The sequence below is a fragment of the Salminus brasiliensis genome, chromosome 4 (genome assembly GCF_030463535.1).
Source record: "Salminus brasiliensis chromosome 4, fSalBra1.hap2, whole genome shotgun sequence".
NCBI classification, from domain to species: domain Eukaryota; kingdom Metazoa; phylum Chordata; class Actinopteri; order Characiformes; family Bryconidae; genus Salminus; species Salminus brasiliensis.
Genome location: NC_132881.1, coordinates 23,540,732 through 23,566,934, shown reverse-complemented (window position 1 = coordinate 23,566,934; position 26,203 = coordinate 23,540,732). Strand labels below are relative to the sequence as shown.

Here is a 26,203-nt window from a genome sequence, read left to right as displayed (position 1 = left end):
GATGACCCCGGCAATAAGGTCATATTGGTGCAGGTTTCGCTGCACAGCAAAGAGTGGATAGTGGAGAGCAAGTGTGTCTACTAAATTTCCCTGAAGATCTTTTTCAAGCAATCCTTTGTACTGATCTCCCTAAAAGATTTCTTGGTCTTCCAGACCTCAATTTGACCTCCACTGTTCCTGTTTAACCACCATTTCACCATTTCTTCACGAACGAAGGAAACAGCTTCCAGATAACGGATGGCTACCCTCTTACGGTCTTCGTCCTGCTTTGTGAGCATCAATTATTTTAAGTATCAGAGAGTAAGGCAGCTTTGTGGAATCAAGAGTATTCATAAATCTTGACCTGATCTTTCCTATTGATGACTGTGAATAAGCCATAGTACTAACCGGCTAATTAAGGTCTGGTGCCTTGCTGAAACTTATCAGAGACCACAAATCTCTTGGGGTTTCATTTTGAACTGTATGTCTTTCAGAGAAGATCAGCTCATTCCTCTTGCTCATTTACTCTTTGCATGCCACTGTATTCCCAATACAGCAAAAGCAGATAAACAAATACACTGACAGCCCTGTGAGCAGACATCATATACACGGTGGTGTATACAACCAAAAACCGTTCAGAAAGGCTTTGTAATCCCACTCACGGGCATCAACATTTTTTGGAGCAGTACAAAAAAAATGAGGCCCAAATATGGTCTCAATCTATGTTTGTCTATTTGCATTGAGCCTCAGTTCACAAATACTAGCGTGTAATCCTGCGCAGGACAGACTGATAAGAGGCCATAGCCAAAAACACCATCAAATCAACGCACAAAACTGTAAAATGGGTCCTCGGAGGTTATAAACCTTGCTAAACAGCCAAATTGCTAATGATACTGGAAAGAAAAAAAAGGAACGGACCACAATGGAGCCAATTATTAGTACTTCTTACAATTCATATACAAGCGAGGGAACTCTGCCAATACATAAATAAATAAATAAAAAGCAAATGTTTTGAAGAATGTCAATGAATACCTTTCTGCTAGAGGAGCTCTTACCCAAACACCATTTCAATACCAGGGGTGACTTACAGTGCACACACCACAGGGTGTGTTATCACTCATATTGAATCACAACTTTCCCAAATTGGACGACTGCTTACATTCATTTAAAAAGCTTATTAATGAAAAAAAAGCAGCTTACAAAACTGTAGTGGAAAAAAAAAAAGTTTAGCAAACCCTCTCGTATATTTGCAGAGCGTTTATCCCTCCTGAGCTGACAGCATACATTATTTACTGGGTGTAAACGTGGTCTTTTTCTGTGGTGTTGCAGGCCTTCTGCTGTGGATAAGACAGCCTTGCAGCAGGATGTGACACAGAATAACAAAATGTGAAGGCCTGTGGCTGCCAGCCATGCGTGACAGTCAGCTGGTGGTGCGCTGGAACAGAGCCCCACACACACACACACACACACACACACACACACACACACACACACACACACACACACACACACAAACAATCTATCTGCCCTCACAACAGAGGTCGCAATCACGGGTATGACGGCCGCAGCCAGCCAGGCAATCTAACACATCATCTAAGAAGACCGGACACTACAGCAGGCGCCAGGCAAAGCTTAAGGTTTGCAAGCTAGGCCGGATAAGGGTGAACACACACACACACACGGGTTAAAAGAGAAAAACAAACAATTAAACAAAAAAGGGGAATCCAAGGGACAGAGACACTGTGCTTTATTATTAACAAGCACCTGAGCAGGGTGAGGTAAAGCTCTACTGGCCCACGCGCCGGCCCCGTCTGAATAATTTAATGAGAGGCCGTGGTTCATATATCCACGCTTCTGGAAAAAAAAAGCCATTATTTCCAGTGATGTACAGATGGGGAGCAACAATAACCCTGCTCATTATGGAGGAAATAAAAAAAAAAAAACAGGTGCTTGGCATGGTTAGATAGCTTCAGCTCTTCCCTTAACAGAATCAAAAATAATGAGACCGGGTTTAACTGAACAAGAACCTTTGCTTCGAGCAGATCACAAGAGGTCAGCTCATTCAATGTTCTTCACAGATTCAGGAATCAAGAAGGAAGGGTAGTTTTTGGTCTCCTGTTGAGGAAGAAGGTCAGCCTCAAATTACTCTGATCTTCTGCTGGCCAGTACAGTTCAAAGTAAAGGATATCTTGATGCCATCCAGTGCACTACCAACGGCTGCTCCCATGTCACACACACACACACACACACACACACACACACACTACATATATAGATCAGCCACATCACTGCACACAGGCAACACTTCACAAGACCTGCCTTCTGTTTGGAGACATTCAGAACTGACAGTTCACTTGCTGCCTAATATATATACATACACACACACACACACACACATATGTATATGTGGGTGTATATATATATATATACATATATATATACACACACACACACACACACACACACACACACACATATATATATATATACACATATACATACACACACACATATATATATATATATATATATATATATATATATATATATATATATATATATATATATATATATGTGTGTGTGTGTGTGTGTGTGTGTATATATGTATATATGTGTGTATTTTTTAGATGATATATAAAGCAGCTGCCGCAGGCTGAAAAATGGCTGCAATACTACTTTTTTTCTTCCTTCTGATACAGATGCTGAAATCTCGAGGGTCTTGTTGTCCGTCCGATGTCCGTCAATGTGCTTAAAATATGCGCTTTAAAGTAAGCTGTGCAATTTAATCAAATCAGTTAAGTAATAAGTTTTCTTCTCACATACAGTCAGACATTGTAAAACTAGCAGTGAAATCATATGAAAAAATTACAATAAAAATAGAAATATGTGGTGATGAGAAATTAAAATTAATTAATTAATATACAGAAATATTCTTGATGTCACAAAAACCTTGTCTCTCAATTTTACAGGAACTGTAACTTTGAATACATTAACATGAAAAGAGATTATTCCAAGCCAAATATTTTTATTGGTCCAATCATTTAATTTTGTAAATGTAAAGACAATATAAAGAACAAAATTTAAATGATGTCAAAAGTGTGCAATTGTAATGTTCAGTGAAGAAGAAGGATAGGAACATGGTAGGTTTTAGGACATCAAGCTCTTCACCTAAAAGTACTTCAGCATCACACTCAACCACCCCTCAGGAAGAAGCACACAACCATCACCACAAATCCCACAGCTGTTTCAAGCTAGATTTGTTACAAGATCAGATCGGATTCATTCCTCTTTTCCTGTCTGATATCTGATCCAGCATTTCCTGCTAATATCGGCTATGTGTTGATACCCAACCGCACAGATACACCATCTCTTACTGTAAGTACGCTTGTAATGTAATATGCATCATAAGCTTGGTGTCAAAGGCTTTACAATGACAACAGTGAGCAGTTAAAATGTGGTTCTCCAAAAAAACACAAAAAAAGAAGAACAAAGTTTGGATGAGTAAGAGCCTAAACAGCAGATTTCATGTGTGAAAGTGACAGACGCAAGAACTTCCCGTCTCCGAGTGTTCATACAACCCACGCTTACGAAGCCAAGGACAAACAACACTAGTCAAAGCGACATGGACCGAGAGTGGCAGACAGTCTGCAGGAGACTGATCAAACGGAACAAGTCGAATGGAAGTTGAGAGCGAGACTTTTACAGTGTGAAATGACGGTCAGTGATAGCATGTGTGTGTCATGAGAGTTCTGGACAGAGTAATACAGAAGGTTACAGAGGCAGTAAAAAAAAAAAAAAGCCTGCACGGCATGCGTTGCCCCTCACCTCAAACGTGCACGCTGCGAGCTCCAGTCATCGCCCCGAGTGTGTTCCTCTGGTCGCCAGGGAAACTCAATCCAGCTCTCGTTCCTCTCCCTCTCCTCTACCTCCCCCTCGGCCTCCTCCTCCTGGCATGTGAACCTCCGGGCTATCAATGACCTGAAACAAAAGGCAGGTGGATGGAAAAACACCAGCATCAGGAGTGACCTGCTGCCAGTCACCGAGGCCTGGGAAATAAAGCCCTGTGTGCAGTCCAGAGCCAGGGACAGCCTCAGCTGCCAGCCTGCCTCACACATGCATCTGCCCGCCTCGTTCGCATTCCTCGCCTCGAGCTCCTCCGGGCTCTGAGTCCCCACGGGCCAAGCTGGAGCCAGCAGCGAATAAGCGGTTAGAGCCTAATTAAAGACTGTAACATCATGAGAGAGTGGCTTGATAAATGGTTGTGTGGGACGGAGCTGCAGAGGGCTGAATATCCCCCTGATCTCCAGCTCAGAACGCCCCCCCCCCCCCTAAAAAAAAAAAAAGGGTGGAAGGAGGGGGCAGTTGTAACTGTGACGAACAGACCAAGTATGTCAATGGGAAGGTCTGTGTGCAATTTCATTTATAACCTGCTCTTTAGGTTTGCTAAAATTCCCCCCCTTTTGCTTTAATGACACCAGCGTCTGGCAGTTCTGGAGGAACCTCAGCCCATTCCTCATGGGCAGTGTCCTACAGTTTTACCAGTATTCTAGAGTTTGTGTGCTGCAATTGCCTTCTTCAAATCCCATCAAAGATTTTCTATGGGATTCAAGCCAGTCCAGAATCTTCCAGGACTTCTTCAGAACCCAAGCCTTGGTGGACTTTGAGGTATGCTTAGGACCACTGTCCTGTTGTAAGGCCCAGGCTACAGCTTTGTCACAGAAGACATGAGGTTTTCTCCTAGGATTTCCTTATTTGTCCAGAAAATTTGGCTAATAAGCCTAAATTGCTAATAATTTTGACTGCAATTGTATGTATGTATATATTTCACTGATATCTTTACTTTATTTGACATTATTTACACATTCTATCCTTATTATCTTATTGTTTCATGCGACTTTTGATTTAATTTTAAGCCCTACTTATCACTGGACTGTTTTTATACACCTCACCTTAAAGAGACTAGCCATAGACTGCAATGGGAATTAGAAACATTCAAGACTGAATGTGTACGTACTTGTTGTGATGCTACTATAGGAGTGGGAGCCCAGGTGATCCTGTTCCTTTTTGGGTCTGGAAGTGTCCGAGGCAATCCAGGGAGAAAGATGGACCTGTAGAGTTTAAAGGAAATATTATAATTAGAGCATGATGATTGGATAATGTAGTGAGTGGTACCATTGTTAGATCGGCGTATAGACAATTGTACTGAACAGAACAGCTGTGCCTGTAATATCGTATTTATGATCAGGCTTCCAGGGTCCAATTATGGTTCGCAATAGGGCTGGACGATATGACTAAAATGTATCATCGCTGGCCTTCTGAACATTCCCTCCCTCCCTCCATATATTATCATTAGTATCAATAATTATTGTCATCATGTAAGAATGTATGAAGGCTTTGAGTTCTATAGGATTTATTTAACCCCACAAAAGGATGAGAGATTTAGGGAAAACTAATGTTGATCCACCACATCAACTTTTTAAACATCATAAAATCATTGAGCATGTCTTTGTAGGTTAATAGTGGCTTAATTTACTACTAATACACATATTTAACCATTGAAGTGTATTGCAAATATTTATACTGTACAAAAAGCAGAAAACTTACAAATAAGTAAACCTGCATTGTTGCAATGTCTTTAAAACAAAGCTTTTAAAAAGTTTATAATTTCTGAACTTTAGAACGCAAAGGTGCCCAGAAAGCCTTCAGTCTCTCAACATTACTGTAGCGCTTGGGGTGTGTGTTTGTAGTGAGAGATATGTTAGTAGAGAGGGAGTTGTTCAATAAAGCTCTGTCTGTGTTCATCGTGGCTATGGCTAAAGTGTCTCACAGAGCTGCTGGTTAAGACATCTCCTGACCGTAGTCGTGAGTTCACTGATAATAGGAGCGGGTTTATTCAAATCAGGTGGACGCAACAGCCCAGAGGGTCCTTGTGATGTCCACAGTGTTTGTGCTGTTTCGGATGCATCAAAATTACGTTCTGCAAACTTTCTTTTGTTGCCTAATGGTATTCCAGTATGAAAGAAATGAAGACAATAGGACAACCACAACTGTAAACCAGGTTAAACTGTGCTAAAATGTGCTTGTGCAAAAAAAAATTGTGATTGGCTTCCCAATAACATACTATACTTTGCACTGCAATGAAACACAATTTAAAAATTCACATAACTCATCAGATCATGCCCGATCACCCACCTCTTTAAGCCCTATATGGCTAATATAACTGCTGCATAAAGCCATCTACTTCTCAATTTACATACTATAATGAAATTAATAATAAAACTGACTAGTTAGAGGTTCTGTCTAGCCAAACAGACATTTACAGACTGCAATGGAAAAACCTCTGCCAGTCAATTACACGGCTGCTTTAACCAATCAAGGCTACTGACCTGCATCCTCCCACTGCTCTGAGAATGAGGAGGAACACCACCCCTGAGCTAAAGGCTCAGGAGGCACCAATACCAGCATTTTAAAAACAGACACCAACAGTTGTCACATTATATATATGAATGACAATTAAGGAATTTCAAAATGATAATTTTAGAAACTTTAAATTTTTAAACTGTAAAAAAACTCAATATTTATAAAATTATTAAATATATGTTGTCTGCATTTCAGGGATCTGCAACTGCATCTATTCAATGTGTTATTTGATTTATACTTTTCACAATAGTACAAATCCATTTTACAGGATCACAGCATCATCAGCTTTACCACCCTGAAAGTCTTTTTTTGGTGCTACCAGATCTTAATTATTATAGTATTATATTTGTGTTATTTACAAGTAAAAATATGTATTGAAAACTTTGAGTCTCCCAACTCAAAAATTTAGTTTGAACCCACTGAACCCTGGCATTGCACCATTTTTTTTGACAATTTTGAGAAATCTGAATTTTTGGATTCCACAAAATATTGGTCCACGTTGACATAATTGTGCCAAGCAATTCCGACTGATTCATGCTGTAAATCTTCTATTCCGCCACATCTTATGTTCTACTGGATTGGGATCCGGTGACTGGGAAAGCCACTGAAGAACACTGAACTCCTCGTCATGTTGAAACCAGTTTGAAACGATTCTCATGCTGGAAGTATCCGCAGCCATTAAAATGAGTTAAATTAGTTTTAGTTAATAAATTGTGACCATGAAGGAATGCACATGGTCAATAACAAATACTCAAATAGGCTGTGGCATTTAAGCGATGCCCGATCGGTATTAATAGACCCAAAGTGTGCCAAGAAAACAGTCCCCACACTATTACACCACTTCCACTAGTCTGGACTGTTGAGACAAGGCGGGTAGGGTCCATTGATCCATGCTGTTTGTTGCAAATTCTATCCCTACCTTCTATGTACCAGATCACATTTCTCCAGTCTTTAACTATTCAGTTTTGGTGAGCCAGTGCCCACTGCAGCCTCAGCTTTCTGTTCTTGGCTGAAAGAAGTAGAACATGACATGGTCTTCTGCTGTTGTAGCCCATCCACCTCAAGATTGGACGTGTTGTGCATTCTGAGACGCTGTTCTGCTCAGCGCAGTTGTACAGAGGGGTTATCTGAGTTACAGTTGCCTTTCTATCAGCTTAAACCAGTCTGGCCATTTTGCTGACCTCTCTCATCAACAAGTCTTGTTGTGCTGAAAATTCCAGGACATAAGGGGTACATCCAAAAAACCCTAAAAGTTACAGCTTTTTCCTACGAATCCTCCTCTTCTCCTTTCTGACCCAGAAATTGATTTGCGACACCATCAGGATGCCTGTCCAAATACCGGAGGAGACCCACCGAAGCGGCTTCCAGCAGAGGATACGCGAGAGTATGCTACCCAGTCCACTGTGTGGATGCCCAGAGAACATGCGATAGCGTTAATTGTTATAAAAACATATGCAGGAAGCCTAGTCAGAGAATATTGTTCACAGAACCTGGATGAGCAGGTGTTTAAACATTCCCAATGAAATGGACAGAACTGCTGCTCTGTGCAGCACCTGCGATTGGCTCGGGAGTATTAGTGATGTGCAGAAAAATAGCAAACGCTGCCGATAGTGCTGATAGTTTGTCACTTCATCAGTAGTCAGCATCATATTCAAAAAGGATCAGCTGTCCCATTTCCCCCAATTACTTCTCGTTCTCTCTGTTCCTCTTCTTGATTCCTCTGCGTTCTTCCAGGGTAGGAGAGGAGCAGCTGGAAGGGAGGGGGAGGACAGGAGCAGAAGCAAAAGGTTTCTGGACGCATCCTAGCAGTTCTAGAAATATTCAGGTCAGCCCATCTGGCACCAACAATCAGGCCACACTCAAAAATCACCAAAATCCCCCCCCACCCCACACACACACATTCTGATAGTTGATTTGAACATCACCTGAAGCTGCTGGTCCATCTCTGCATGACTTTACACATTGCTCTGCTGCCAAATGATTGGCTGATTAGTTAACTGAATTAACAAATGGTGTTTCTAAAAGTTCTTAGTAGCTCAGTGAGTTTGAATTCACATGAAGGAGACTAGTGAAGGAGAATAATTGGATGGATTCCATTATTGTGCAGAAAAATGTATGTAATTTACCCTCATACTGTACATCAATTCTGTATAGGGCTGTATTACTATCTATTATATTAGTAATACCTGTTTTCAGCATACATCACCAATCACTTATACTTAGAATTTTACTTTAAATGCAGATCAAACTCCTACAAGTGCTTGCAGGATTGAGAGCTTATAATCAAAGGAGTGATGGAAGCAGAAGCTTTACTGTTCAAGGCCAGTCTCTGTGGTTTCTAGCTGTAGAATGACTTTTAAATTATACCAGGGCTTATACAGTTTGACGGCACTTCACATGAGAAGAGAAAGACCAGTAGATATTCAAATGGCATTAAAAACACATCTAGTGTATGTCTGTACTAGAGTTGTAATGAGACAAGACCCCCCCCCCCCAAACACACACACACACACACACACACACACACACACACACACACACACACACTTGTACAACTGACAGGATTTGCAGTCCCTAAACACAGGATGCATGAAACTGACAAGCCTGCTGTTGGAGGCATAGTCAAGAGTAAAGAAGCAGTACTAGTACTACAGCTCTGCTAACGGAGGCTGCCTGTACACATATTTCACGCGGTCACGTAAAACCACTGTACTGCCTTTCTGCACTAGCTGTGAACATTCTGTATTACTGCACTGCACTTAATCATATACTGGAAAGGGTTCTGTGCCACTGTTCATCTTTTGTATTACTGCACATTGAACATCAGACTGTCTATTCCACTACCGTCTAATCTCCTCTGTTGCATTATCACTGTAACTCAGAGCAGCATGAGTGAGAATTCCAATGTTCTTGTCACAAACGGTCAATAAAACCCTTTTCGGTGGGCAATTCTTGTTTCTCTTCGCAGCCGCTTCCCAGAGACGTCCCAAACGCAAAGCTATTCTTTTATTAATAAACTAGACACCCTTTCCGGGAAGGCAGGCAGGCGGGAAGGCAGGCAGGCCGGCCAAGCTGGAGGCGTCTTTGATTTCCTTTACAATGGAAACCCCACTAGTGACAAAGCGTAATGCACTGAAGCGGTGGGAGGAAGAGAAGGAAGGAATAAAGTGAAGATGCTGCGCTGTGGCGGTGTCATTGCAGCGCTGTGTCATCAACCAGCCGGTTGTTTTGCAAAAAAATCAAGAACCGCTTCAGGCTGCCCACGAAATAAGAAGAAGAGTCCTGGCATCAAGGTCATTTCAGAGGCTCGGAATAAATTCGACGAGGCCGCACAGCTTGCCACTGAAGGCTGGGGACATCACATCGCAATCCTAAAGTGCCATCAGCCTCTATTAGAGGAGCAATCTGGCCCATTTCACCTTTCAGCTTTCAATCTCGCCAGCCTCCTTCAACTGACGCAACACTAGAAAGTTGAGCAATTGCTTCTCCTCTTAGACGGTCAGTGTCCCGGAATGCAGGAACCTGCTGGACGCTCAAAGTGAGAAGCTGAACTAGTCATGTGCACAGCAGATGCCTCCTTAATGGATAAATATGGTCAAATCATTAGGAATCTGTGGATCAACTTAAAGCCTTTTAGCATGCGGAAATAAATAACTGCATCCACGTCAACACTGTCAAGATGCTGTGTGTCCTTGCGCTGCTTTTCAAGCTCTGAATGTGGTGATAAATAAAAATAAATAAATAAATAAATAAATACAATTCTGAGATACTCTGAACATGCTCTCAGTCTCATTCATCTGGAAAAGCCATCGGAAAAACCTCGTTCCCCACCAGACTGTGGTACTGATGAGCAATTGCTTAGCATGCCTTTATGGGGAAAAACTGCAAAACAGCTCAATTTAAAAAGGCAACACACTTGTCTGACAAACAATACATATTCCACAGTGCCTTTAGCACAAATAGGTCTTTTTATTATGGGTTTTCTTTTTTGTAGCTTTTATGAGAACATCTGTGAAGCAGAATGTCTTCCCCATCATTTATTACAGCAGCCAAGGAAACGGAATCGTACAAACCTGAGTGCAAAAAAACAAACAAACAGACAAAGTGTTTCTTGATGACAAAGGAAAGCCATCAACATGGAGCACTGCAGAGTTCTCTGGATGTTCAGAAAAATGGAGAATACCAACATGCCTACAATCTGGACATAAGGAGGACTTGAAAATCTACTAGAGACCAGTTGAGTACAAGGCCTCTGTCATTTCTGTTTTGGGGGCATAACACTGGTATAACACAGGCTTGGCTGATCCTAACATGTACCTTTGATCATGTATGATGTTCAGTGACCTATATTATGCACTAAACGACCGAAAGCTTATCTAGGTTAGCGTACTGCAAAAAGATCAACCCTATTTAATATTACAGTGGTATGCAAAAATCTCATTCGTGCAGATTTCTCCTGTACAACATCCAGAGAATTCGACCCTTCCTCTCTAGAGAGGCCATCCAGGTGCTCGTCCAGTCTCTGTTCACTTCAAGACTTGACTACTGCAACTTCCTTTTGGCTGGTCTCCCTCTGCGCACCATCAGGCCCCTGCAACTTATCCAGAATGCAGCGGCACGGGTCGTCTTCAACCTTTCAAAGTTCAGCCATGTCACTCCACTGCTGCGTTCTCTTCACTGGCTTCCTGTTGCTGCTGCTCACTTCAGATTCAGAACCCTGACGCTGGCCTACAAAGCCAAGACTGGACCAGCCCCTCTGTACTTGATGGCAATGGTCAAAAGCCGATCCGCACCAAGAGCCCTTTGAGCTTCAAGTACGGCTCGGCTCGACCCGCCATCCCTTAAGATCCATGGAAGATAAGCGTCCAGGCTTTTTTCTGTCCTGGCACTGAAGTGGTAGAACAGACTTTCCCTGGGTGTCCGAACAGCAGAGTCTCTCGCTGTCTTCAAATACAGACTGAAGAACCACCTCTTCTGAGAATACTTGGGCGAATAGTTGAGTATTATGGTCTCCTTACTGACTTGTGTTTAGTAGTGTCTAAACTTAGAGATATCTTAGAATTTTAGCCTTTTCAAGGTTTTTCTTTCTTGGGTAAATAGCAAAGCACTTTTATAAGTCGCTCTGGATAAGAGTGTCTGCTAAATGTCGAAAATGTAAATGTAATTATACCAATACAGCAAATCATCTATATGGGAGGAACATAGCAGAATTACTGCTCATCAAAATGACCATATTTGATTTCACATAGTTTAGCATAAAGTTTGAGAAGAAAAGCCAATCGTGTAAAAGCAGTACAACACAAAAAAAAAAAAAAAAGATTTTGAGCATGACATGCTTGTTGGTGCCAGGCGAGTTATCATCTCCTGGGATGTTCAGCACATAAGAAAAAGCACCCAGTGAGCAGCAGTTCAGCAGCCAGAACCACTTAGTTGATGGCAGAAGCTGACAAAAATGACAAGACTGGTTCAAGCTGACAGAAAGTCTGAAGTAACTCAGATAACCAATCTGTACTTAATGTGAAATAGAAAAAAAGAAAAAAGAAAACGGTCACAGAGGTGTAAATGGGCTTTCCCAGTGCAGCAACCCTGATTGGCTACCAGCTGTGTGAGGGTGTGCTTTCAAACCAACATTGTGATTGACTGACTGGATCAATAATCAGCGTCAAATCTCATGGCACGGAAGTGGATCAGCTGTCTCGATTCCCCAGTTACCGCTCGTTCTCTTCATTCCTCATTCCTCAGCGCCTTCCCTCCTCTCGATTCCTCTACGTTTATACAGGATAGGAAGTGAGAAATAGGAAAGGAGGAGGAGGAGAAGCAAAATGAGAAGGAGCAAAGGTTTTTGGGACACTCAAGGTCACTCATTGGCCTTTCTGAAACATGGGTTCAGGCTGGCAATTCTGAAGCCCAAAAATACTTCAAGCATACCTCTACACCACTGGTTATGTTGGCCAGCACTTGCCACCAGAAGTAGTAAGGGTGAGGCATTTAACCCCTAGAATACTGTACTAACTGTTAAGCATGGTGGTGGTAGTATCATGCTCTGGGGATGTTTAGCTGCCAGTAGAGCTCATAAAATGGCACAAAGTTGATGGTATAATGAAGGAGGACTACCTCAGAATTCTTCAGCAAAACCTCAAACCATCAGCTGAATGGATGAAACTTTTACAGAACTGGGTGTTCCAACAGGACAATGACCCCTAACACCTTAAAAGTGGATTTGAAAAAGCAGCCTAACATATCAAGCTTTTGAAACGGCCTACTGAAAGTCCTGACCTCAAACCCATTGAAAATATGTGGACAAATGTGGACGGAGTGAACAAATAAGAGTAAAAATACAGTATGCTGAACATACGATATATGGACAAAAGTATTGGGACACCTGTGTATCTATCGTTTCAAGGGTTTTAAACAAGTATATTCTGCTTTTTTGTAGTGACCATCGCTACTGTACAGGGACAGCGTTCTACTAGACTTTGGAGCATTGCTGTGAGGATTCGATTGTATTCAGACATAAAAGTGTCAGTGAGCCCACCTCATCCCCACCTCATCCCAAAAATACTGGATGGAGCTCAATGCTGGGGGTCTTTATACCCATCTAGCACATGCCTGGCATAAGGCATGGTGCCAACAAATTCAACTGTACCGGCTCAAGAGAGTTTTATTCTATTGGCGAAACTTCTCTACAGATGTTGCACATCTGTGTCAGCAATGGGTTTGTCTTAAAGTAGCTGAGTGAATTTAATAGAAGGGGTGTCTACAACCCCCTTTTTTTTATTGTTTCTATTAGTAAACCCCGATTTAGATTAAAGACAGATGCATGCACTATAGCAACCACTTGCAATACCACAGCAACAAATAAGTAAAAGATGAGACATGCCAAAATGCGTACATCATAGCTCAAGCCTCTTTGGCTTTCCACAAGGCATTCTCCACACTATGACTACAGTCCACTTTTATCCTAGTGACATATTTCTCTTCTGACAAAGGCTTAAATCCTCGGCCGCTGAGCACTGTGTAATCCCATCAGCCCCTCAGCTCCTAGTACACCGGCCCAGCACGCGGTCACATGGGCCGAGGGTCAGCACTGGGCAGTGTGGACAAACTCCACCCGTGATGTAGGATGCAGGGCTGAGTCAGGGAAGATTCCAGACTCTGTGTGCATGGTCCGATGCGTGGGACTGAGGCAGCACGATGTGCAACGAGGGAGGGAGTCAGTGGCCGAGCGAGCGAGCAAGCAAGCAATCTAGTGAATGAACTAGGATGTGAAGGGCTGAGTCTGGGAGCTGTCAGCCCAATGTGAGGCTGCCTCCTCATCCTCAGGCCACTCCACTAGACTAGCCTACTGCACATATGGCAGCAGGCAGCTGGCTTCGAATGGCAGTCACCAAACAAGCGGCAAAGCAGAGAACCAACTGAGTCATCATGAAGCAGTATATACACTCCTCGATATCGCTACACCTCTTTTTACCTATTATTCCTCAAACTATCAAACTGATTTTGACCATTTAAACCAGATCGAGTTTCGATTAGGGTTGGGTGGTATAACGGTAATGCAATATGTACCACTGAATTTAAAAATGTAGATGGTGTCTCAAAATGAGTTTTTTTGGACATGTCTGATGGGTCGAAGTTCTGTTCTGTGCCTATCTAGTACATGGGCAAGTAAACTTCCTGTCCGTATGTGCATCTAAGAGAGCTACAGGTTATGGGAGCTCAATTATTAGTAATGTCATGCTCTGAAAACAGATCAATAAATAATAAAAAAAAAAATGTAAAAGCTCACTGAAGTTGCAAGTTTAGTAGGAGAGCAAACAAACCTGGATGAAACAGTCTACTAAGACGTGCCTGAACGTGTCAAAAACACTCCCAGGACTATTCACCCTTTCAGGCTTTGTGCTCTCAGATATGAGGCTTCATCCTCTGAACGTGTGATGTGAGCCTCAGTTAGCTGGAACACTGGCTGTGCTGTGGCGTTTAGCCTGTTGGCTCATTTATCTAAGCTTAGATAGTCGGCTACGAGTCCAAACATGGCGGAAACGGTCTCACTTCTCCTTCTGTTACTCCCAACACCAGTTGCTCGACTTTGCTGTCTTATGCACTTGCGTCAGTAGCTCAGCAGTTAGTCAATAGCAACATTTATACGTGGGCGTTCAGACAGCAGCTTCTCTGTCTGTCCTGATTCAGAGCAGTTTAACATTTATCTAATGATCGCTTTGTAACTGCACACATAGTTCACATAGCTCGTCAACCTGTGAGCAAACTTTACGTCATATTTGCTCGTTTTTCGGTTTTAAAATAATGCAGGATGAGAGGATATGGAAGTTACGTAAATGTAGAACCATCTGCAATATTTGGGCAACTTGTGCTACTCCCTGCCCCTGGTAATACCGTAAACCGAGAGCTTTTGGGGGGAGTGCAATAATGGAGTTCACCCAGAGTCAAGTCAAATGTATTTGTATAGCGCTTTTTATAACTGTGGTCATCACAAAGCAGCTTTACATAATAAGTAATTAGTAAAAGACAGAGACAAAAAAAAAAAATAACATAAGAAGACATGAAGGATCCAAGACCCCCAGTGAGAGAGCCAACGGCGACAGTGGCAAGGAAAAACTCCCTCAGAGCGACCTGACCCATCCTCCTCTGGTCAGAACTATTTAAACATTATTGTTAAAGTTACCAAACCATCTATACTGTTGAACTGCTCTGATCATAATCATAATATAATAATCATGGTGTAGATAGTGAATAGTGGTGCTATTAATAGTGGCAGAGCTTCGCAGGCCTTCAAAAGAAAGCCATCTCTGATTTGGAAACCAGTACAAGCAGAACAGTAGATTTGTGCTTGTAGCGTTCAGAGGAAATGAGAAAAGAATATACTAGGATATAAAAGTGTATGAGAGTAATGAATCAAAGCCTTATTACCTCCTGGACAGGTGTGTTTAATTACCCGAGTCTGCATCCTGTTGTTTGTGAGGGAAAAACTTTAATACAGTTTGCAGTTCGCAAAAGTATTTAGATAAGGCCGTTACTCACTCGCCTTTTAATACAATTACTCTCCTCAACGTTCGTGCATTTGAGCTGCTTTCTGTGATAAGACTGCTGACTCATAATTTGATTGCATGGCGTCAAAACTGTGTTCCTGAAAATGTCTTTCAGCAATAAGCGCATTTGGAAATGTCAGCATGGTTCTTTGGCTCTGGATTTGTCAGCCTGTAGAAACTCCAAAAGGGATGCTGCTGCTGCTGCTGTTGTATTGGAGACTTGACATTTGAAGACACATTTAAGGCTCATATTTTAGACACCATTACGCTGCAGCGACTACCAACTGATCATCTGCTTCACGGCTTTCAGAAACAGTGAGATGTCAAGTTAGCAAACCTGTGTAAATAAAAGCTTTCTTTTATGAAGAAAGACGAACGCTCAACAACTAGAGCAAAAATAAAACATGAAAAATAAATAAATAAATAAATCATGAATATTCAGAGAGCTCTACAGATTGATTTCACATCCATCTACAAAATCATGCAGTTGAAGCCCCTACTGACCAGGCATTTATTTAGATTGGTATGGATGGTGCGGTTGTTGAAACACAATATTTATAATATTTGTAAGGTGCTGATTCACCGGCATCATCTGCCTGTGTCTGTCTGGGCTTGTCTAGTCTTCCCCCAAGCTCTACATCTTTCCTCACCAGTAAAAGCTCAAAAAGCTCAGTACAGCTTTATGTTTTCTGGCTTACAACCATATTTACCATTTGTGATGGACACAGATAGAATTTGGCTTTCGTTTTTATTCCATCCGTGCAGTGAACACACACATCCACCCACCCACAGTGGACAGCGAGCACACGTGCCCAAAGAGGTGGGCTGCCATTGCTGCGGCAGCTTGTCAAGCCCGGGTATCAAACCCACAACCCTGTCATCAAAAGCCCGGCGCTCTAACCGCTGAGCCCTCGCTACCCCCCACCTCCCCTCATAACAAACACGTTCAGCCACAAGAGCATTAGTGAGGTCAAGTTCTGATGATTAGTTCTGAGTCACAAACACCCCGTAACCTCCACCCAAAGTTACTGGATGGAGCTGACCGTTGGTACTGGCCATGGCGGCTCCAGACAGTCCCATTTTACTGGCTTCTACCAGTGTTGCTCGCTGTTTGAGAGCGGCTTTTCCCTATTCCTCATTCCTCCAGGCAGATCTGCTGCAGGTTGTTCAGACTGTTTGGATGATGATTGTGGATCACAGTTTTCAAACAGTGCTACAGACTGAGATCTGGACTTTGACTTGCTCGTCATAGAACATTTCCCATTTCGTTGCCCAACCGCTAATGTGTTGTTAGCCTTGTGCTTGGGATCATTGTCTTCTGGAAAGTTGAGGTATCTCCGAAGCTTTAGGTAAAGCATGTAACGGTATGGTTAGTGTTGCTGCTTCAGACCTAAGGACTGGAAGCAGTATGAGCGGGTTGAGGGAAGTAAACATGCCTAGAATAATCTTGGGTCACTACAGACGTCCATCACTAGCTACATTAGCCTAGTAATCAACTAAACCAAAGAAGCAAATTTCAGGCACTACACTAAACATCGACTTGGCTGATCAGCTACATTTGGGGTTACTGAGGTCATGAGAACCGATACTTTGGTGCCAAGTCGATTCCCAAACTCTTTTTTTATTATATGGAAACTACAACAGCCGTCATTGTTAGGCAAAGTTCTCTGTGACAGAGAGGGTGGGCAGAACAATAAGCTTACACATGTAATCGACATCAGAAACACGAAGAAGACAACAAAGTGTCAAAATGTGCATTGCTAAGGGCAGGAGAAGCAACAGGTCTGCTGCGACTCACGGATTCAAGTGTCTAAGCATCTCCAAAGCATACACAAGGAGTCATGTAGGCAACAGAAACGCCGTGCTGGTCCAACCTTCCTGTACCTAGAAGCTTCAGACTTGTGGTCATCTGACCACAAGCAGCGTGCCGGTTTTACTTTCTTATAGCGCTTAGTCCTTATATAAGAAAGCTGGTCTTGATGTATAAAGATCGCTAGATAGCGATTTATGATTATAAGCCAGTGCTGGACTTTATACTAGAAACAAGGCCAGAGGCCATCTTGTTCTAATCAACAAGCTTACCTGCTTACCTTAACTAAGGCTGCGTGAGTGTCACTGAAGCAACAGAACACAAGAGGGAATGTGTTATTGTGAGTTAACAGCATGGCTGGGATGAAGCAGACACGAGCCGAAGGTTGCGCAGCTGGAGCTAACTGTTGTCTAGGACAGTATTGTTCTCTTTAAAGGTTATTGTGATGGTGTGAGTGGCTCTACACCATCGCAGATACTGTATATACGCAAGTTCCTGTTGAAACAATACCTGGTTACCTGATGCAGGTGTAGATCCTGGTGTCCTCCTGGAGTCCGGGAAGACTGGTGATGGGGTACCTGTAGATGTAAAGAGAGAGTTGACCTAGCTGTAACAAAAAATCATATGCATATGCAAACAGTTTTAATGTTGTGCCAGTTATAATGGTCACTGTGCGTCTTTGTGATGACACTTTATTAACCAAAGACTCACTCCCACTCTTGTAGCTTAAAAAAAAACAACAAAAAAAACTTGAAATACATTTATTTTATTTTATATATTTTTTTAAACTCTGGTATTGGGACATCCTTATTTGGTCTAATTATGGAATTGTGTAAATTAGATTTTTCACCAAGCCATTCTTTTAAAATGAATAATAATTAGACATTCTCTGTCTACATACAACTAAATAGTGCATACAGTAGAGCATAAACCCCCAGCCCTTTCTCCTGATCTCGCAATCTCAGCGCTCCACCTAACTCATTAATCTCTGTACCTGAACTCCCCAATTATTATTATCTATTATTTTATTTATTTGGATCCCTGTGTTCTAAGAACTTGCCTGAGAACACGCCGGTTTTCTTAGCTGACTTCATCTGGGGCCACACAACCGTTTGGTGGGAGGGCTTAATGTAGACATAGAGATCCACTTTTTGGCTCCATATGTGCGTCATCTTTGTGCCGCAAGACCCAGAGTTCTAGATCATTCCGGTCCATATCCATCTCCGTTTCACAGGTTAGAAGGCTAACTTGCTAACTCTGTGAAATCAGGGTGGGAATGTGAGACTGGACACATCCGATGAAGGCAACTGTCACACTACTTTCACGAGACAGTATGAACTTCCTGGTCCTGATTTAGAAACACAGCAAAAAAAAAAAAGGAACCTTAAGTGGTCTAACTGTCTGCACCGGCACGGAACGGTACCATTCGGCCCTGCAGTGGAAAACAGGCCAAAGACTGCTTCAAGTGCTAGGTCGGTTTCATTCGGCTACATCTTTACATTCTCACATATCTCTAATCAGCTGCACAAGTTCTGGAATCTGGCTATTTCTGACAAAAGGGAAGCGCAACATCTTCAGTGGTTTGAGAAGCATGTTTGCAAATCTGAAAAACAACAGATTACTGGAAGAAGAACATGCAGCTAAAAAGGACAGGACGGGTACTCAACGTCAGCTGGGTGGCATCAATGTTTGGAGCAGCTCATGCTCTACTTTAAAGGCCTAAAATTATACTAATTTGACTTTAAGCCATCAGGACAGTACAGTACAGTGCAGTGCTAACAACAGAGAATTGGGTAATCGGAGGAAAAAGGAAAGGCACCAGGTACTGTAAAGCTTTCAGAAAAAGTCAACTTCACAAACCCACCCAACCACCCACCCTCCGAGCATTGCCCCAGAGCTATTTCATAGACCATTTGCATAGCACCTCTGATCGCTTTGCTCCCCCTCATTCTGAAGCCATGGTGCTTTGAGATCGAACAATGCAATTACGCAGCGTGAGAAGCAATAATAAAAACCTCAGAGAGACAACAGAGCAGGTAGGAGGCAGGAAGCAGCGTTGCCATCCTCATTTCAGTCAGAGACCTGCTATTGCTGCAGGTAAACGCTCTCTCCAGCCACAGCCAGGGCGGCACAGCTAAACAGCTGAGAGAGTGAGAGAGAGAGAACCAGCACTGGCAATGAAATGCACACTCCGAAACGAGGCTCGGTAGCAGCAGGAGGGATGTCGAATGCTGCTCACACAAGCCACGTGAAACGGACTAAATCAATTTCTACCGCACGGATACGAGAGCGGAGACGTTCTCAGACATTAAAAGATCTTCGGCGAGAACACAGAGCCGCGCTAGCTTTAAGCGACGTCAAGACGGCGATTACAGACAGTCCACCAACACGAAAATAACCCAAAGTACTGTTCAAACCGCTTCAAGTGCGTTGCCACAGATAGATCCAGGGCAACATCTGAAAAGCCTGCACTTCTTCATCCATGGCTTAGCTGGAACATCACAACGAAAACGTCCAGGAAAAGGAAAAGGACAAAAAACTAAACACTGACAATATCCTCGCAATCACCGTGACGATTGACAGTGTACAAAGCAATTGCAGAAACTGTAGAAACGACTGTGCTGTCGGCCGCAGCAGAAGCAGCACCGTGAGCAATCCGTCACGGGGACAACTGCATTACCGCTACGAAGAAAACGAAACATGGAGTTTGTAAAAAAGGTCACAGTTAAGCGTTTACGTAACAAGAGCGCCGGTCAGAGTTCCAGACTGAGCTAAATGACCTGTCTAACCTTTCCTCTAGAAGAGTTAATGGTTCAGAGTACGGGGAGAAACCTTTCCAGTAGCATTTTCACTTGAAACGCTTACAAAGCATGCTTAGCTGACAGTGCCGTAGCTGACGGAGCCACAGAGCCGCTGAGGTAGGAGGTCATAACGAAGTGTCTATTTGTGGACTGGTTCTGCGTTTGACACCACATATTTAACATGCCACATACCCTCTGAAACGCCAACCAACTGAAGAACCACTGAAACAAGTTAAAAGAACGACTCGAATAGGAGAGAATGAAATCACAGGACAGGTGCAGCAGTAAAGGCTTGGTTCCAGCTAACTGGGACTTAACTTGGTGTTTTTAGCTGTAAGCTGTGGGTGAAGTACGACCTAATACATAGTTTTTTTCCTATTTCTTGGTCCCAATTTAACAGCACAACAAATGGAAAGGCCTTCCTGAGTTCAGTAGTGACACACTTCAGTAGTCTATACATACTCCAGTGGACTAAGGCGCTGACGCTATGACCTGAGGATCGCTGGGTCAAATCTGGTTGCCATCAGCAGCTGGAATCAGAGAGAGCACAATTGGCCTTATGTTCTCAGGGGTGGGTTAGTGGACTTCCTCCCCACGTCACACATTGGAGCTGAGGAACCACAACGTCCCCTGAGCATGCAGGCTGCCTAGCGACTCTTTTTGAATGCATCAGTGGCAGTTTACAAAAGAGGCGGTAATTGGCCCTCCAAATTGTGTAAAAAAAATGGGTTAAAATTAGAAGTCAAAGAAGTCATAAAAGATGCCTAAAAGCAGATAATTAATATTATTGTATGTAGTTTCATATAAGTATAATCATTTCCGTATGAAAGTATAAATAAACTATAAACAATTACTTTTTGAAGAATTATTCAAATGTAATAAGAAAACAAGAGTCTATTTCAGTAGTAAATATTTAGTAGTAAATATTTACTACCTTATGTTAAAAAAGACTTTAAATGTAGTAAATGTATTGTTCTTAATCTGAGAGAAGTATGACTAGGCTAGTAACTGTAGCTGAGGTGGAAACCGACCCAGTGTGCAGGGGCCGGTAGTCTTAAAAGGTGCCCTAGAATGGGAAATTGAATTTTATCTTGGCATTGTTGGATAATAAGAGTCTGGTAAATGGAAGTGACATGCTGTGATTCTCAAAAGAACAACATACACTGGCAAACAGGCCAATTATAAAACCCCAAAACTGCTTTGTAATAATTCACTTTCACCCAGCCTGCTAGAGAAAGCCATTAGAGGCTAAATGCAATGGCTACTTCAGGAGAATATGGAGGTAAGGCTGAAAGGGCTCAAATCTAAAGCGAAGTCAACTGGAGAAGGGAGAAATGCCAACCCAGCCAACCAGCATCAAATCTCTGGAGCTGGCTAACTGAATCCTATGCCAAGAAGCTGAGAGGACCCAGAGAGGACAGCAACACTATCAGACTCTGGTATAATTACAAAAAGTTGTGATGAGCTTGTGCCCTGTCCAAGGGTTATTCCTGCCTTGCCCCCAATGATTTCAGGTAGGCTCTGGACCCACCGCGACCTTGACGACCTTGATCTGGGCCTTTTTTCACCCCAACCAAAGTCATACATCACAGTTAGAGCGTAGCAATGGCTGTCTTAAGTTCTGCAGGTTGTCAGTGTGTGTTTGTGTGTGTGTGTTTTTCTGTGTCAGAAGGGAGAGATGAGCTGCACTGCCGATCAGAAGCAGTGGAGGGAAGCCAACACACCTCAGTGTACAGCACAGAGCCACACCAAGCCTGAGGACAGATGGAGACTCCAATTCAGGAGTGAACTGATATTTTCCTTGCGTTAACTCCCCCAAAGACAGGGAGACACACACACACACACACACACAAACACACACACACAAACACACACCTTCAGTCCAACGTCGCCTTTAGCTCGTTCCCTCTCTCTCTCCACCTCCAGGCTCTTTGGAGAGTAGCAGCGGTTTCATGGCTGACGCCCGGTGCAGGGCGGCCGATTTACCGCACTTATTCAACAGATGTTCCAACAGCTTGGGACAGGAGAGTCGAGAAGCGACGCCAGCGAACGCCAGCGATACACTTTAGATTAGTGGGGCGCAGGCGAGCATTCACAGGGAAAGACACATTTCATCTACGGCCTCGCTTTGCCCACTTTTCATGGGCTCTTTGCCATCGTGGTCTAATGAAAGCGGTGAACACAGAGCAGGGGTGGGTGAGATAAGGAATGCAGAATAAGTGCTGAACAAACAAGCGCTTTCCAGGTTCATGCTTCAGCAACCGGGATCGAGATGGGGCTGCTGTGGGGGTTGTTTGGAGAGTTCCAGAAGAGCATGGAGAGAGAACTGCGTGGCTGGAGATGCCAATTTAAACTGAGCAGAGCTCAAGCACACCTGCCTGCTGGACAGACTTCCCACTTCATATCTCGTATCTGTGCATGGATACGGTGGCGTGCAAAAGTTTGGGCAGCCCTGGTCACTATGAATAGCTAATGGCTTTGACACACTACACGACTTGTAGAGTCGACAGGTCGCAGTACTGTTCAGACTACACAACTCCAGCTTACTGTGGTTTGCACACTACGCGACTGTTCAACCACAGCAGGTCACACACTACACACGCTTTCCAGGAAAAATCGCAGACGTCGGTAGAAACATCAGAAAGGCACAAGCTCACCTGCCAAAGTTCAACAAACTTTTCATCTGGGCCTTGGCTCCAAAAAGGCTGCGGAACTTTCGCTGTAGCCATGCTTGCTGTCCTTTCGCTTCTTTCTTGGCTTTCCTCTCTCCTAACCTGGTCATAACCTGGTCGTGACACTTTTCACATTACAGGATTTCGACTCACCGACAGGCAGGCGTTTGCCGAGCCGATCGGGTCGAGTCTTTGAACATTTAACACGTCCCGATCTAGAGCAATATTTGGAGCCCCCAGCGAACACTGATTTTCCTCTGAGCTGATGTTTTTCTTAGAGACTTCCAAAACCTGCCTGTGAACGGAAAATCAGGGTTAAAACCGCGTGGTGTGAACACGGCATAAGCGATGGCCCGATTTACAAAAGGCATAATATGACACGTTTACTTAATATTTTAGGTAGGGGTGCCCTGATCCGATTCAGTGGTAGGGGGCTGATACAGGCATTTAATGGATTGAGCATCGGCTATTTTAATCCCAATCCAGTTCAGAGTCTTCGTTTTAACCACGGTGTTCAGAGCGATCTGGAGAGATCTGGTGGCCCCAAGGCGTTTATGTCCCAAAAAAAAAAAAAAAAAAAAAAAAAACATGTCCCATCTTTTAAAAGAGGACTGTACATCTACCCCAGTATAATGAGACATACCCAAAAATACAGTTACAGCTCTTTAGCAGCTTTTATGATGCAATATGTTTAAACTGAATAGCAAACGGTGCGTTATCTGCCTCTGTCTAGTCTGTAGGGACCGCCCCCCCACTACACCCCCACACCCCCACACACACACAAGCCAGCACTGTGTATGCATGCACCCTTATTCATGGACACGTCACTAGCCTCGAGAATATTATGGAAAGGTGAAAAGTAACTCTAAAAATGAACCATGTTCCCTTTCCAGACTTCCATCCATCCTTCCATCCACCCATTTCAGGCTGAGCACAGCAGGTTTGTAGCACAACATGCTTTTAGGGATGATTTTTTATATTTATGAGCGCCCACTTCTCTTCCTAAAAGGTACTGTAATTAAAATTCTAATATATTCAAAGATTTCACAAACGAGCAAGAAGAAATCTGAATCAAATCCAAAGTGAAGACGACAGCCCTGTTACCCAGTTACATCCTCCCCCAACTCTTAACTTACAATGAAGTGGAAACGCTCAGCTAGCTCAGCAACCTTCACTAATCCTGTGTTTGGTAGTAAGTCGGAGTAAGGACCTAAAATGCTTAGCCCCTCAACACTCCAGGTGCATTACCTAGTAACTGCAGGGACATCTGTACAATCTGCTGGGGCTTTTCTTTGGTAACAGAAGTTTGTTATAACACTTTTGGCCTGCTGGTAGTTCATAGGCTTTTTAAGGGGCAAACCAGGACTGAAGGACTGTGATTATTTTTATAATACATGAATGAATCAACTTTTATTTTATTGATTAACTTCCGTCCTTGTGACGCACGTCTCTGCTATTCAAAAATCTATTTCTTTATTCATGGGAAAATGAAGTGCGGTGTACAGCGGATTCTGCTCGTCCTGCGTTGGAATACAAGCCACAAATGTTCGTGTATCGCTTGGATAACGGTGTGAAAGACTACAGCAGCAGCAGTTGAACTGTGTTCCACACTATTATTGTTAAGCCTTAGGCTGTAAATCCACAGTTCACATATGTGCAGAATAGGGGGGGGTGCATTATTGATGTACTGGTCATTGCTCTCCAACAGAGAGCAGACGAGAGACCAGAACAGTGCGACTGCATAACAGCAACATATCTGCTAAAATACATGCAAGTAAACACAATGGGCAAAATCAAGGTCACCTACACCTACATCGAGGTCCTGTCCATTTACTGTACGTGAAGTTGATAATGTAATTATCATGCCTACGTGCCGGTGTGACCTCAGACAGCAGTTTCCACCCAAAACCATCTGATACTTTGGTTAAAAGATAGCAGAGCAAAGTTAGCTTGGCCAAGGTCATAAGTTGGTTTATATAGCAAGCAAGCTATTCAGGTTATGTCATACCACTTCGTTGTAAAGTCTGCAGAATTCTAAAAGCCTGATGGTTATTTCTAGTGCGAGAAGCTTAGAAGCTCTTCATAACAAAGTAACATGACTGAACTGATCATGACCTGGATTTGCCACCGTGTGAAAGTGGGAGCAGACAGGCCAGCAGTGAAGGACCTCTGAGGAACAATGTTGCCAAAGCCCTCCTATCAAAACCGTGCGTGAAAAGGCACCAAACCTGCCTCGGCTCGGAGCTGCTGTAAATCCTGAGGCCAGATTTGTTCCACTCATTTCCCCATGGCGTGCAGAGAGACGGACAGAATTTCCTGTTCCCACTTTTGCATGTGTTTATCCAAATGTTCAGGACCCAGTTCCACCTCCTTACCACCAGTTTGAGGCATCAAAACAACCAGCTAAACAAACAAACCTAAATGTGTCTGGGTTGCAGACGAACCACAGACTCCAACATGGGACTTATCCGGTTCGTCACTGTCACCATTGTTATTCTTCCAGACAGACGACAGCAGAGGAACAGGGACGCTGGGAAATCTGGCCTCTCTCAGCCCATATTAAGTTAGTGTGGTAATTCAGCATGCCAGTAAGTCCCTGCGGGGCTTCCTCTTATCCACCACCACCCTCCCTAGCTCCCACCCATCCACCGACCCACGGGGCTCCCAGTAGCCAACGGAAGCAGTTTCCTGCATCTGGCTCACAGTGGATTCTACCGTGTCCCAGTGCAAAAGCAGCTCTTGCGCACTCAGCGCAGCACAGCAGGGGGACTGTGAAGGAATGCTAACACAAATTCCCATACAGGCGCCAGGGGGGCCCCCCAAACGAGGCTGAGCCCCTTTCATCACAAGACCAATATCACCACCAAGTCCCTACGAGTTTAACCAACCAGGCTTCATATGAGTTGTCAGCTGCAAATCCCTCAGAGACCTCAGAGAATATTGGACACAGACGCTTCTAATCCGGTATGGACTTTTTTTTTTTTTTTTTTCATTTTATTGCTTTTAGACAACTTATTGTATTCCTGCACCCTATAGGCTGAGGGCAACGTCCTCCTATACTAGCTGCCTGTGCACTTCCAGAGCAATCTCACCTGCAGTGAATGCTGTTTCTGAACAGGGATCACCACTATTTTTTAAACTTTGGAATAAGGGGGGAAAATAATAATATTAATTAAAATTCATTTGATATTAAATTCATTTTAATATCAAAATTACATAAAAGTATTCAGCCACCTTGCCAAAGTCCCATGCCACCTGATGTAAAGATATTACAACGACAAATACTAATACAGGCTAGGGCCTCCTTTTGCTCTCAAAACACCCTCAATTCTTCATAGCATGGATTCAAGGGCTGCCACTAATGACTATTTTTTATTGATTAATCTATCGGTTATTTTGCAGATTAGTCGATTAATCTAAACTGTTCATTTCACTCCAAAAACACTAAATAGAGCATTTCAAATTGCTTTTATTTTG

The 26,203-nt window shown here is 43.2% G+C and overlaps 1 protein-coding gene across 2 annotated transcripts in view; it reads right to left on the bottom strand.

The window, feature by feature from the left end:
- Positions 1-26,203, bottom strand: part of tjap1 (tight junction associated protein 1 (peripheral)) — a 94,728-nt gene that overhangs the window by 50,653 nt on the left and 17,872 nt on the right. Inside the window, exons 2-4 of one of the 2 annotated variants that reach the window (XM_072677640.1) lie at positions 17,772-17,831; positions 4,994-5,087; positions 3,805-3,957 (exon numbers count right to left, since the gene is read on the bottom strand). The gene's annotated coding sequence lies outside the window, so the exon portion shown is untranslated. Of the gene's footprint in view, positions 1-3,804; positions 3,958-4,993; positions 5,088-17,771; positions 17,832-26,203 lie in introns of those variants that run through there. The other variant, XM_072677641.1, reaches the window with a different exon arrangement.